Consider the following 13831-nt stretch of genomic DNA (forward strand, 5'->3'; position numbering starts at 1 on the left):
GAAACATTTTTATAGGCTATTTTTTTAATCCATTGTAAGCTATAATCATCTCTACAGGTATAAAAATGCCTGCAGTCATAAAAATAAAATATTAAAAAATATTAGCTGTTTTTCAGTATTTTAAAATCACTAACTAGACTACGTTCAGTCTTTCCCCCTTATTCCTACTTGATGCCTGATATTGATATTTAGTATCTCAACTAGACTTACAAGACCTCAAACTGTGCAAATGTGAGAAATAATTCACCACAAAGGCTATAAATTTCACAGCTCGAAAAACCTTGAAGATTATTAATGAGGCACCATGTAATTAGTTTATACAAGGTGCAGCTAGGAATCATGCATAATGTAAAACAGAAACTGCTAACCACTGACTCATGGAAGATCATTTAAGCTAGTTTTCATGGACAAGAAAAATTGATATTTAACACAGTTCCTAAAAAGATTCTTATTGCTTTAACACCACAGAAAGAATTCTGTTTCTTATAGAATTACTAAGAGAAAAATAGAAGGCAGTTCATGGCTAAGGCAGTTTCTGGCAGTGTGAATTTGGACAAGTTGTTTTAATTTTTTAGTCTCTCAGTTTTTATTTTTACAAAATGGGTGCAATGATCTCTTTCGTATAATTGTTATAAAAATTGATTTAAAAAAGTAATGTGGCACCTAGAATTTTAGTACCTAGTTATGGCTTAATAAAATGTTATAAATCACATATTAGAGCAATGTGTTTTCTAGCCAAAATTCTTGTTTTACTGAGAATTCTGTATTTTTAGTATTTCTAAAGAAACACATTTCTTTACAAAAACACATTTCTTTAGAAATACTAGAAACAAAAACATTTGCTTGCATGGAATAACATATCTAGTACTGCTTAAGCACTTTGCATATATTAGCTCATTTAATCACCAAAATGACCCTATGACATAAATGCATTTATTATATATATTTTGGAGACCATGCAACTGAGATGCAGAGTAGTTAAGTAACTTGCCCAAGGCTATGCAGCTAGTAAGTGATGGTGATACAGTAGAAACTCAATCAGCCTGGCCCCTAAAATACAAATTTTTAAACCATCTTTTTACCATTAATTAATAAGGCATACTGAGATAATGAATATATGCTTAAGCTGGTGTATATGTATTCATCTTGGTTATATTTCTCAAAATATATTTTCCATTTATTTTAAAGATATACTTCATTTAGCAGTCAGAAGATAAATGAATGTATATTAAAATGTTTAATAGATGCAGAGGTGCATAGCTTAAACCAAAATATGCACATAAAAGATCATTATGATTAGGTCTTAAACATAGTTATAAAAACTATAAGCCATACTTTAGAAACTTTTTGTTTAAATTGGAGAAGGGCCGCAGTGTTTTTAACTATAAAGTGTGCTTCAATTTGTCATGACAATCCTTTCTAGCAGTAAAAATTAGTCTGTTGACCACTTCTGATCTATTGCTATGTTGTTGTTTGGTCATGGACCATAAAATATGCGTTGCATCTTCCAAGTGCACCAATTATAGACTTCAAATATAATGAGCTTGATTATTAGTGTTGACAATCTATGTGTATGCCATGTAGATATTTTTATTATCAATATGTTGTGGACGTCTTTAAGAAATATAACTCATATTTCATCTCTCTATTCTTGAGTATTCTACATAGTAGATTACCTAAAATGTTTTTGATTAAATAATACCCTTATTTCTTTAAAAGTATACAATGATTATTTTAAAAGCAGAATAACCTAAATAACACTTTCAAAATAGAAACAATATAGAAAAATCCAAAAGTAATGCTGATTAGTTATTACTAATTGGAATGATATTACATATAAGGTTATATTATTTGTCTGGCAAAAAAACCCACAGCTGAGTAATAAAACAACTTGGTCCAAACTTCAGTATAATTCACAGGCAACTAATTGTAGAATTTAACTCACTGGTGTTTCCAACCATTAATTTTTAATTGATCAGTTTGTTATGTTAACATTATTTAAATATCCTTTCCAACATATACATAAATGCTTTTATTCATATTTTTATTATTTTTGTAAAGAATTTGATAGGATAGAGAATTGAGAAAGCAGTTACTGAAATATGATTTTCTCTTATGTCTGAGAATATTATCCAAAATATACCCGATTAAGAAATTAAATATTTTAACATAAAATTTCAGATTTACAATGCGCACAGAGACCTTGCCTTTCATAAAGAGCATCCCTTAGAAAACTAGCAACAATAAGACATAAGACATTTTCGAGGGGCACTATTAATAAAGATTTATCTCATTTGGTTCTGACTTCTTAGCATGCTCAATTAGTTGCCCCAGACTGACAGACGTGCTGAACAAAGGTCCTTTGGGTTGGGAACATGTTGAGTGGATCTGTTTGGTTGGAGTCCTTTTCTCATTGTTACTCCCATGGAAAGCAAGGAGTTAGCCTGCCTCCAGAATGAAGGCAAGTGACTTGGGCACTTGGCTTTTACTCTGTAAAAGTGCAGAAATTAGTATAGTCCTTCTGCATCTGTTGGTGAAAAAAAAACAGAAAACAAAACAAAACTGAAAACCACTCTTATGGTTCTGATCCTAATATTAATATAGTAAATGTTAAAACCAAATATGCAGTTTTTCTTTTAACTACCTGTTGTTTTCATAATGTGTATTCTTATACCCATCTATAAACATAAACTATTAACTTGCTCATATTTTGAACTGAAAATATACCTGATATTGCCATATTTGAAGCTGATGGAATTTTAAACATTTATAATATTTCAATTACTAAAATGTCTCACAGATTAGATGAGCTTTGTTCAGCTGCTCTAACACTTCCATACTTTTGCCAACTACTTTGCCAAGATTTTTATTTTTTTGCACCTGACTTTCTATAACTTGACTTTTAAATTTGTCTCAGAAAACCTGCCTTCCCAAAAGGAACTGTAGTTATCACAGCACCTATTAATAGTTTAATAATTTCACACACTTTTTCCCTTTGGAGGGGGATCCCCTTCTTACCTCCATTCTTCTAGTTTTGCCATAGACTTCTTTCATCAACTTCAAATATAGTAATATCAGGTATATTTTTAGTTCAGAATATAAACAAGTTAATAGTTGATGTTTATGGATGATATAAGAATATACATGAAAACAACATATACTTAAAAGAAAAATTGTATATTTGGTTTTAAAACTTACTATATTACTATCGGAATTCATAATTGTCTTCTTTTTTGGTGGAAGATTGGCTGAAACAGTAATAAAAAGGAGTCAGCCTGAATGGTGACTGAAAGATTCATTACGTATTTTAGTGGATTCATTCATGAAGGATGGACACAGCTTAGCATCTGAAGATGACTTTATGCGGTGTAGTGTTTTCTCTCTTCCACAGAATGCCTTAGGGATAATTCTTAAATACAGACTGATGAACAGAATTGACCATTGTATTTTTTTTTTTAACAGTGATTTAAATAGGGCATTCACAGTTGAGTTCATATGTACCTCTATTTCATACTCTTTTATACTTCAGGCTAGCGCTTTTATTTTAACCACATCACTTTCTCTAAAAGTGTTAAAATATCAAAATGTACTAAGTTAAAATGGCTTTATTTAGTGATTAGCCAATAAAAATAGTAACACTTCGTTAAGTATAAGCTCAATGTGTTGAGCTTTCCTATATATTTTCTTCTCCATACTCAGAATTTGAGTGAGATTTGACAAATTCTACAGTAAAAAGGCTCATATTGCATATGAGATCATCTTAACACAGAAGGAAGCTCAGACCTCCAGAGGTTAAGTGACTGGCCGCAGGTCACACAGCTGGTACCACAGCCCTCCAGATCCCTGAACCCTGCCACAGGTTTATGTGACAGCCTTAGGTAAGAAGGGGTACTCAAGAGCAATTTACTTTTCTCTTCCCAGAGTTTCAGCGCTGACACACTCTTTGCACATTGCACTAGGTGCAAGCCCAGAAATTCTGCCAGGAGCAAAACAACACTCCTTAAACACCCTGTGACTTTCAGAGCTGTATAAAATAAAAGGTTGAAGTTAATGATTGCCAGCTTGGAGGGAGTAGTTCCTCTTTGGAGCCAAATATATGTGGAGAACAGATGAGGCTGTGGGAGTGAAGTTGGCAAAAGGGAAAGAGAAATGAGTCTATTCTTTCTGGAAAATGAAAGTATAATAAATATCTGAATAGCTTAGATGTTTATATTTATCTAGAGATTCTTCCCATTTGGAAAATGAAGTATCTATATCTTTAGAGTGAGTAATCTTGAAAAGTAATTTTATATTTTTTTAAAAATATGATGAAATGATATTTGGAAGCAAACAAATTGTTTTTAATAGCCCATATCTGTAGAACTATTTGTATTTTCACTTGTAACAGGATCATTACTTCTCTTATGCTGAAATTCCTATATTCAAGCAGTGACTCATGTTAAGATAATGTGTTCCAACAATTTGAGAACTAAAAGCAAATATACCTCAGAGATAATGATTATTTAAATTTTTGGTTCGTAGAGATAAAACTGTCTGACATAAGGAGTATGGACATAATAGCCAAGAATGCTATCATTTTATTTCATACTCATTTTGTTTTTGAAAAGTGTCTTATCATGTTTGAGATCGCACATACCACATTCTACTTCAAGACACTTATTAGCAGAAATTCTCTGGAATTTTACTCTCATGCTGTTCTTAAAGGATATTTTGTAGAACTGTGCTCAAAGAAAACTCTAATCTAATGAAATCTTCCTGGGATATCCGTAGTTCATAAATCTATTCTGTCCCCAACGATATAGTGTAGTGGTTCTTGTTAGAGGATGTTGCTAATACCTTTGCCATTTGTCCATTTCACATATTTTCTAATTTAGGAGCATTCTTAATATCTTTGGGCTTCCATTTTGAAAGTAAGTATAGCATATAAATGTTTTTCAAGCAGTGCAACTTTGGTAATATTTTAGGAAGTTGAGTTTTGTTATTTCCCAAACAATAAACACAAATAAGATAGGGTTTTTGGTGTGCATTTGGAAGTTTTCTCAGTTACTTGCTTAAATCTTTTTGTACGCAGAAACACATATACACACATGCACACCTTGTAACTCTCACTTAAGGGACATCCCACTTTAATTCAGTGGCCTTTTTACTCCATTTTTCAATAGAATCATAAGATTTTAATTGAAGCAAGTCATATACATTGCTGTGTTTCATTACTTAGCGTTAATTAATCATGGGGAATATTCAGGTGTTACCTGAATATATGTATATTTTTTTAGTGGAGTTCTACTCTTGTCACCCAGGCTGGACTGCAATGGTGTGATCTCGGCTCACTGCAACCTCCACCTCCCAAGTTCAAGCGATTCTACCGTCTCACCCTCCCAAGTAGTTGGGATTACAGGTGCCTGCCACAACACCTGGCTAATGTTTTTTTTGTATTTTTAGTAGAGATGGGATTTTGCTATGTTGGCCAGGCTGGTCTCGAACTCCTGACCTCAGGCAATCTGCCTGCCTAGGCCTCCCACATTGCTAGGATTACAGGCGTGAGTCACCACACCCACCCTGAGAACCTATTTTTATATCACACCAATAACGTTGACCCTACAGGATCACATGGAATGGAATGATTTTGTTTATATAATTTAAAATGACATTCTATTTTTTGAAAAAAAGAAAGGAAAGAAAGAAAGAAAAAGATCTTGCCTTAGTAGCATCTAGCATCAAGTGCAAATGTTCACATTGTTTACCTTTCAAAAGTTTAACTTATTAAATGACATTTACTAAAAAGCACTGTTTTATTGAGTAGAAATAATCACACTAAAAGTTGTGCAGTTTCAGTCAAATCAATAATGTTGACACTGTGGATCATGCCCAGGATTACTGAAAATATAATTGTATAAAATTTTGAATTATTCCTGGACATACTTTCCCCAGTCTAAGTAGTCCAAGATTTTAAATCGTTATGCCCACATAGCTGTTGGTGAGGGAAATTTTCAAATTCAAGTCACTGTCTCTACAGATTTCACATAGTTAAAAGGAGAGTGATAGAATAGTTTCCTGACTGTCCGATTGGATTTGAATTGAATTCCAGTGTGGAGAACTGCTTGGATACATTAACTGAAACTTCTACTGTGTAAAATTTTGTGTGGTTGTACAAGGTCAAATGACATATAACACCATTTTTCATTTAAATGTAGGGAATAATTCAGTTAGGGGAGGTTGGCAGGGGTGGTAGTATGTAATTCCTAAGGGCAAGGAAATGTGTGTGTGTGTATGTGTGTGTGTGTGTATATGTGTGTGTGTGTGTGTGTGTGTGTGTGTGTGTGTGTGTGTGTGTGTTCCTGGTTCTCACAATATAAATGTAATGTCTATAGTAATTTAAAAATGTTTCTAGGCCTATTATCAAATATGCTTTATAGCTGAGAGAATATAAACAGCTATGAATTGTTAAAAGAGCAGTATTTAGCCAAATAGGCCTCAGCTCTTTTGATCTGTTACCCAGTTAAGGAAGCCACACACCAAGAGCATTTTCAACAGCATCAAACTACATCTCATGGCATTGGCATGAGATTCTCTAATGGTATTCTGTTGCATTTCCTAAACAAGCCAATGGAGGCCAATTTTTTTAATCAAATAACACTTCTTCTATTAAAGGGATGTAGTATAAAAATAAGCTCATCTCATGGGAAGATTTTCCTATGACTTTTAGCTCTCTCTAACCCTCCTTTTGGAAATCCTCAATATCTTTTTTTCCAGCAAAATTTGGAATCCCTGGGACAGCATTATGTCACCAGTTTCTTGGGTTAGTCCTCTATTATTTACCTTTGGGCTGTCTACTTTTATCTCCATTAACCTTTTGGCATGACTATAAACATTTATTGAAGGCTTCCTCCTTTGTCGGTCCAGTAACTCTAAAGGTTAGTGAGAAGTGGATGCTAGTCTGACCTCTCTCATCCACATTAGATGATTTTAATTATTCCTAAGAAATGACACTTTTGACCCATTTTGTCCTTGTCAAGTTTGTCTAGTTGTGGGCTGTCTAAACGTGAAACTCTGGGTTCAAACCGTGTCTAGGAGTGCAGAATTTTAAAATGTACAATGTGGAGCCTCAGAAGTGCGTAAGATTTCTTTTTTTAAAGGAGAAGACATTCCAGTTTAAGTGAAATTCAAAGCTCTTATTATATACCCTGAATTGATTTATTACTGAAAGAGACTGCCTAGATACAGAAAATACAATCTTTAACCTATAAAAACCCAGTATTTCAAAATGGAAAAAATGGAGAATAATTTTGTTTAAGTGAGAGTAAGCTAGGTTTTGCTGAGGTTGTAAGCAACTGTAATAATACAACAGCTTTGTACATGAAAAAGTTCATTTCTTTTTCATACTCCCTGACCACTGTGGTTGCCAGTCCACCTCTTTACTTGTTTCCATGATTGCTTTGGCAAAGGCAAGGCATAATGGTGAATTGGCCATTGGATCATATAGGTTCTGTGTAAAAGTGACACAAGTCACTTCAGTTTCATTGGTCAAGCAAAGCCATGAGCCACATCCAACAGAGATCTGGAAAGCGAAGAGTTGCAACTAACTGATCAGTAGCCATATGACTATCACAACCTTTCAATTAGATAATAAAGAGTTTTTGTCTGGACTCCTATGCTAATCACTACAAATATTACCAGAGCCTGGGAAATAGCAGGTATTCAGTAAATGCTTTTTGTGTGTTTTATTTCATTTATTCATGTAGCTACTAAGCAAAAGTTTGACGTGCATCTGTAGAGTACTAGGCACTTTGCTAGTTACTTCATTCAAAAGCCTCTGAAATAAAAATTAGCGCCACTGTGCAGATGTCCATTCTGAAGTTCAGATCACTTAAATGGTTTTCTAGACATAGATGCTGCCAGTGGCATGTGTCAGGATTCACACCTAGATAATGTGACTTCAAAAACAGTAATGTCCTTTTGTTATACTTCAACTGTAAAGTCAATGGTGATTCAGGATATGAAATAACCGATTAAGCAGGAATTATTACAGTCACCATTGTGTATTTTCTTGTATTTTAAAGCAAGAACACAGTATCTCTACTTGATGGGGACAGGAGCCAGAAAAATTCTAGGCAGAAAAGGGTGGGTCCTTGGTGAAACATCCACCCTCAAGCCAAAAAGCCTGAAACTGTGGCCTAAAGTGAGAACTTATATCCCTGTTTTCCTGCTCAAATGTTGCCTTTTCCTATACCACCTCACAGCCCCATCCTGTGCCTATAAAAACTCCAGACTCAGCTGGTAGGTGGGACAATGGCTGGACATTGGAGAAAAGCAGCTTGACCTCAGAAGGACAGCTTGATGGTGCAACTTTGGAGAATAATCCAGCCGGACATGGTTGGACTTCAGGGGAAATTTACCTACCTTGCCCAGTCCCCTTTTCAACTCCCCTTCCCACTGAGAGCCATTTTCCACAGACAATAAAATCCCCCACATTAACATCTTTCAATTTGTTCATGCAACCCCATTTTTCCCAGACACCACACAAGAGCTTGGGAGCCACAAGTGGGGTACAAAAGGCTGTCACGCTGGCCCTTTTTCCTCGCTAGTGGAGAGCAGCCACCTCACACGAAAAGGCAAGGGACCCACTGAGTTGTTAAGACTTAAGCTGTCCACAGACAGCAGAGCTAAAATAGCATGGTAACAAGCTCTCTGGTGCTTCCGGAGTCACAGGCACCCCTGCCTGTGTGCTGCAGTGGGGCCTGCATGGAGTTCACTCCTACCGGCACTAAAGCACCTGGCTGGTTCCTGCACCCACTCACCTGCGCACTCCCTCCTGCAAGAGGTGGAACCCAGCAGGTCCAAGTGAATGGAGTTTGGTCCCACTGGCAGTGACGCGGGCAGCTGGTTCCTGGTTCCAGTGCTGTTCACTCCAGCTCCCATACTTGTTCGCTCGTGCACTCCCTCCCGCAAGGAGTTGACAGCAGCAGGCTGAGTAATCGAGGCACCCCTGTTGTGAGTCCGATGAAGGGGTCAGGGAAATATCCTGCTTCATAATGACTTATAAATAAATGATCAATAATTGTGGAATAACAAGGTATATTTGGTGTTATTTCAACTAAGGGAAAGCTGTTTCATACTTCTGAGCATCTTTGATCAGAAACTTTAGTTACTTTTTACTCTAATCAATCAACCTGGGTATCTTTTGTGTTAGCTTTCTATTGCGGCTGAAACATACTACCATAGATTTGGTGGCTTAAAATAACAAAAATTTATGATCTCATATTCTGTAGATCAGAAATATGAGTACAGATGTCACCAGACTAAAATCAAGATGTCCATCTTCCTGATGCATTCCTTTCTGAAGGTCCTAGGACGGAATCCATTTTGCGCTCATTCATTCTGATCGTTGGCAACATTTGGTACCTTGACGTTGTAGAGCCGAAGTTCCTGTTTCTTGCTTCCTATAAACTGGAGGCCATTCCCGGTTTTTAGACACTACTACATTCTTTAGTTTCTGCTCTTAGTCCCCCATCTTTAAAGGTAACAAAAGCAGGTGGAATTTTTTTCATGTTGAATCTCTTTGATTTACTGTTGCCTTTCACTTCTCCTTGCAAGGGCTTATGTGATTAGACTGGGACCATCTGGATAATCTAGGATAATCTCACCATCTCATGGTACAAGAACTTAATCACATCTCTGAAATCCCTTTTGCCAACTAAGGTAGCATATTCACAGGTTACAGGGGATTAGAGCATAGCCATCTTTAGGGGACCATTTTCCTGCCTACTATACCTTTTATGCCTATTCTCTTTCCCCAAAGTGTTGTGCCAGTTTTACCCACTGTAGAGTAGGCAATAAAAATTTTGGCCTAACTTTCCTTGTTTGTGATATCTGGGAATTAAACTCAATGAACTTTAATGTAACTCCCAGCTCTTGCTCTTCTTAATTTTATGAATTCTTATGTTGGAGACATGGGAAGTGAACCTCATGATCAATGTGGATATTATTGTTATTTTTTATTCATGGGTTTTTCTGGAGTGTAGATTTCATATAATCCTGGCTAATTCCTTCCTTCTCACACTTGGTAATCTTCTTTGAAGGCAGTCAATCTCTACAAAAGTTGACTTCTTCAGAAAGAAATTGACTTACCTCCTCAAAATTGTAATAGCTTGTCCCTTGAGATTTTTTATCTACTTATTATTTACTTTACAGCTTGGGTATAGCTTTCAGCAAGTCTTTGCTCCATTTTTTCTTTTTCCTTATTGATTTAGAGTAAAGGAAATTGTTCTCTTCACCTCAATTTTTTAATAAGTCCAATTCTACTTGTGCCCAGGCATAATACATATTTGCCAGAGTTTTAAAAGATATAATGCCTAACTTACTATTAGAAAATGTATTAATTGATTACTTTTATTTTATGCACAACATCAGCTCCAATAAACCTTAGTTTGCTAATGGAGAAAATGTCAGTACCTAACTTCCAGAGTTGTACAAATCAGAAAAGATAATTTGAGCGAAATGCTTACCTCAATAGGCAACATGTAAACTACTAATACTGTTTTAGTATTCCCAGTTGTAGTAGTGGTGGGGGTGTGTGAAAAACTCATCCTAAATTTCCCAAGACTTTTCAGTTTTAGCTCTGAAAGTACAGCCTCCTGGGAAACCTTTCAGTTCCAGAAAAACCAGGATGGTTGTTCCCCCTAGGGTTGGTAATATTTGGAAACAAAGCTAAATCTAAATATTGGCTCTACCTTCTGCCATCTACCAGCAATTTGACCTAAGGGATATTGTTTAATTTTTCAGTTGTCATTTTCTTGTCTGAAAATATATATGAGGTCTAGGTAAGTAAGGGAAGTGCCTAACAAAATCTTTGCACAAGTAGCATAAATAGTAGTACCCTTATTCTGTCTCTCTAAAATATGTTTATTGGCTTCCTTCTGCTTACAGAATTAAGCACAAAAAGTTTTACCTAATATGTCACATATTTTCTAATCTGTTTATAACCTGCCCTGCCAGATACATATTCTATTATGTTCTTTCCATTTATCAATTACAACATTAATTATGATTATGATAGGTACTTTTCTAGTGCTTTCCACATAACTAAAAAAATGTTAAAGGCTTTACAAGAACATTAACCCGAGTCCCAGAACTCCCATTTCCTGCACACTTGACTTTCTTATAGACTGTTCAGCCTTTGCCCACACTATTTCCAGCATCTGCACATTCTTCCTGTTTATGCTTTAAAATCCTGCCTGAATGTGGCCACTGCTATGATGTGTCTGTCCCCAGACTCCAAAGGACAGGAGTTTTTTTTCTTTCCCTCGTTGACCCCAAAACAATTTACATATGTCTTAGCACTTCCTACCATGTACTTTCCACATTATATTAAATATTTTTAATGTATCTGTATCCTTCACCAAAAAAGAGTTATATTCCTAGCACAAAACACAGGATTGAGTTTGCTTATTTGTGAAATGAATGGAAGATTATGGTTTTGGCAAATCGATTGATTTACTTGATATTAGAAGATTCTCTAAAGAATGAAAGTGATCACTATTTTTAATATTATCTATGAAATTATTATAAAAGCTAATTTGCTGTGTAGAAATTCATAGGATTTTATGAACTATGAAACAGGGTGATTAAATAATTTAAAATAATTATTTTTCATGAAATAAGATAATCCAGGAAAAATAGGCCAGGGGCCTGTTTTGAAATCTATTATTTAAAGTCAGAAAAGAGTGGATGTTACAAATAAGGTCACTGACTGCCCCCCACATAAGTCTCCTGGATTGGTGGACTCCTTCCTCTGACTTGTTCTGCCTGTGCTTGGAGAGCTGCAGATCCTTTGGGTTTTTTTCTGTTTTGTTTGAGATAGAGTCTCGCTCTGTCGCCCAGGCTGGAGTACAGTGGTGTGACCTCGGCTCACTGCAACCCCGACCTCCTGGGATCAAGCAATTCTCCTTCCTCAGCCTCCTAAGTAGCTGGGATTACAGACATGCACCATCGCACCTGGCTAATTTGTGTATTTTTAGTAGAGATGGGATTTCACCATGGTGGCCAGTCTGGTCTCAAACTCCTGACCTCAAGTGATTCACTAATTTCAGCCTCCAAAAGTGCTGGGATTATAGGATTGAGCCACCATGTGTGGGCACCAGATCCTGATGTATAGATTTTGTCTGTCAGTCTGGTAGTAAAAGGAGAGCAAAATATGCCTCATTAAGACCTAATGTTTAATTGGATTTGGATCACTATCCTTTCATATAGAACAAGTTTGTTTCTCTTCTAATTCTGTTTTGAAAGTGGAAATAAAAAATAATGGTTCATCAGACTGATAACAATAGGGATAACTTCATAACATTTTGTCTATATTATTAAAATACGTATAGAATATAAATCACATCTTTTTCACAAGGCTTTTAGATAACTGCTTTGTGGTTATCCTTGCCAGCTATTAAGATATACAGTTGAAAAATTAAGACTCCATAATGAATCAAAATGTAAATATTAAAGATCAACGTGCTAGAATGTGTTATACTTGATTTCATTATACTTTATACTCTGTTTTAATATTTGAAGTATTTTATTGTTTCAGACTTCTTTTTAAATCCATCATGGTTGATTTTCCCATTAAACTGTATATTTTATGGTAGTTTTTACATTTATAATATAACTGACATTTTAAGAAAGGGGTCAACATTCATTTTTATGCATAATTTTCAGTATGGCTTTGCAGTTAACAATGGATCGGTATATAATGTGCTATCATTGTCGTGAGGCGGGTGGAATGGCTTTTGCAGATTCCTTAAAGATTTGAAATCACCAGATTATGTGGAACTCCTCAAGTGAATACTTGTTAATGCCAATTTTGGAAATTTCTGATAGCATGTATCATGCGGAAAAGTCCCAGAATGGGCTGAGATCTGTTTGGCAGGATCATATCTAGGTGAAAATTCAGTTCAAAAATTACCTTGAGACCCTTGTATTGTACTCTGTGTTGTGGTTTCATGATGTTTGATATACCGAACATGGACTGGAGAATGATAAAAGCGAATGCCAGTTTACTGTGACTCATCAGGAAACACAGTCTTGCTGAGACATACTTATTTCCTCCCCAGTTTATTTCCAGCCATGTAAATTTATAAACAGAGTTTTACAGATAGATAATTTAGATGCCAGACAGCCAAAAATTGTGAATATTTTGAGCCTTATATTTAACATGTACACTGAAAATACTTTGTTGGAATTATAACACTTGTCTCTGTGCTTCTGTGGTTCTCAGAGCAAAGGATGTCATGCTTTAGTTGCTTTGCATTTGAATTTTTCACGATTCCTCTTTTACAGTCTTTCTGGAGACAATGTAGGTCCATCATTAGCATCATTATTATTTCAGTTACAGTGAGAGTACATATCCACACTTAGGGGGTTGGGTAGATTTCATTATTCATTCAGAATAAGTTCTTACTCTAACATAAATGTTGCTCAGGACAGAGCTTTGAAATGGATCCTGATTCTTTAAATTCTTTCCTGTCTGTTTCAGGAAATAGTGAGATCCTGTTGATAGCAAAGTACAATGTGTCTAAAGTTCACTTCTAAACACTCTGCTCTTTGCAATGAAAGTCATCTGCATTCTCTTTATAATTCAGAGCCACAAGAGATCTGTCTAATCTTGGAGATCTGATCCAGTATCATTTAGGAAAGAAAAAAAACTTGATAATATTTCTACCATTCAGATTAGTGAAAGCAGTAAAGCTTTACAGCTTCTGTCATCTTAAAAAGATATCATGAGACAGGGGAATAAGGACTTGGATTATGGTTTGGGAGATTTAGTTGTTTGTAAAAATAAAAT

At 35.5% G+C, this 13831-nt stretch overlaps 1 protein-coding gene across 1 annotated transcript in view; it reads left to right on the forward strand.

Annotated features, from left to right (window-relative positions):
• ZFPM2 (zinc finger protein, FOG family member 2) overlaps window positions 1-13831 on the forward strand; it is a 466965-nt gene that overhangs the window by 289560 nt on the left and 163574 nt on the right. The gene's annotated exons all lie outside the window — the stretch shown is intronic.

Source organism: Cebus imitator, unplaced genomic scaffold (assembly GCF_001604975.1).
Source record: "Cebus imitator isolate Cc_AM_T3 unplaced genomic scaffold, Cebus_imitator-1.0 Scaffold56, whole genome shotgun sequence".
NCBI lineage: Eukaryota > Metazoa > Chordata > Mammalia > Primates > Cebidae > Cebus > Cebus imitator.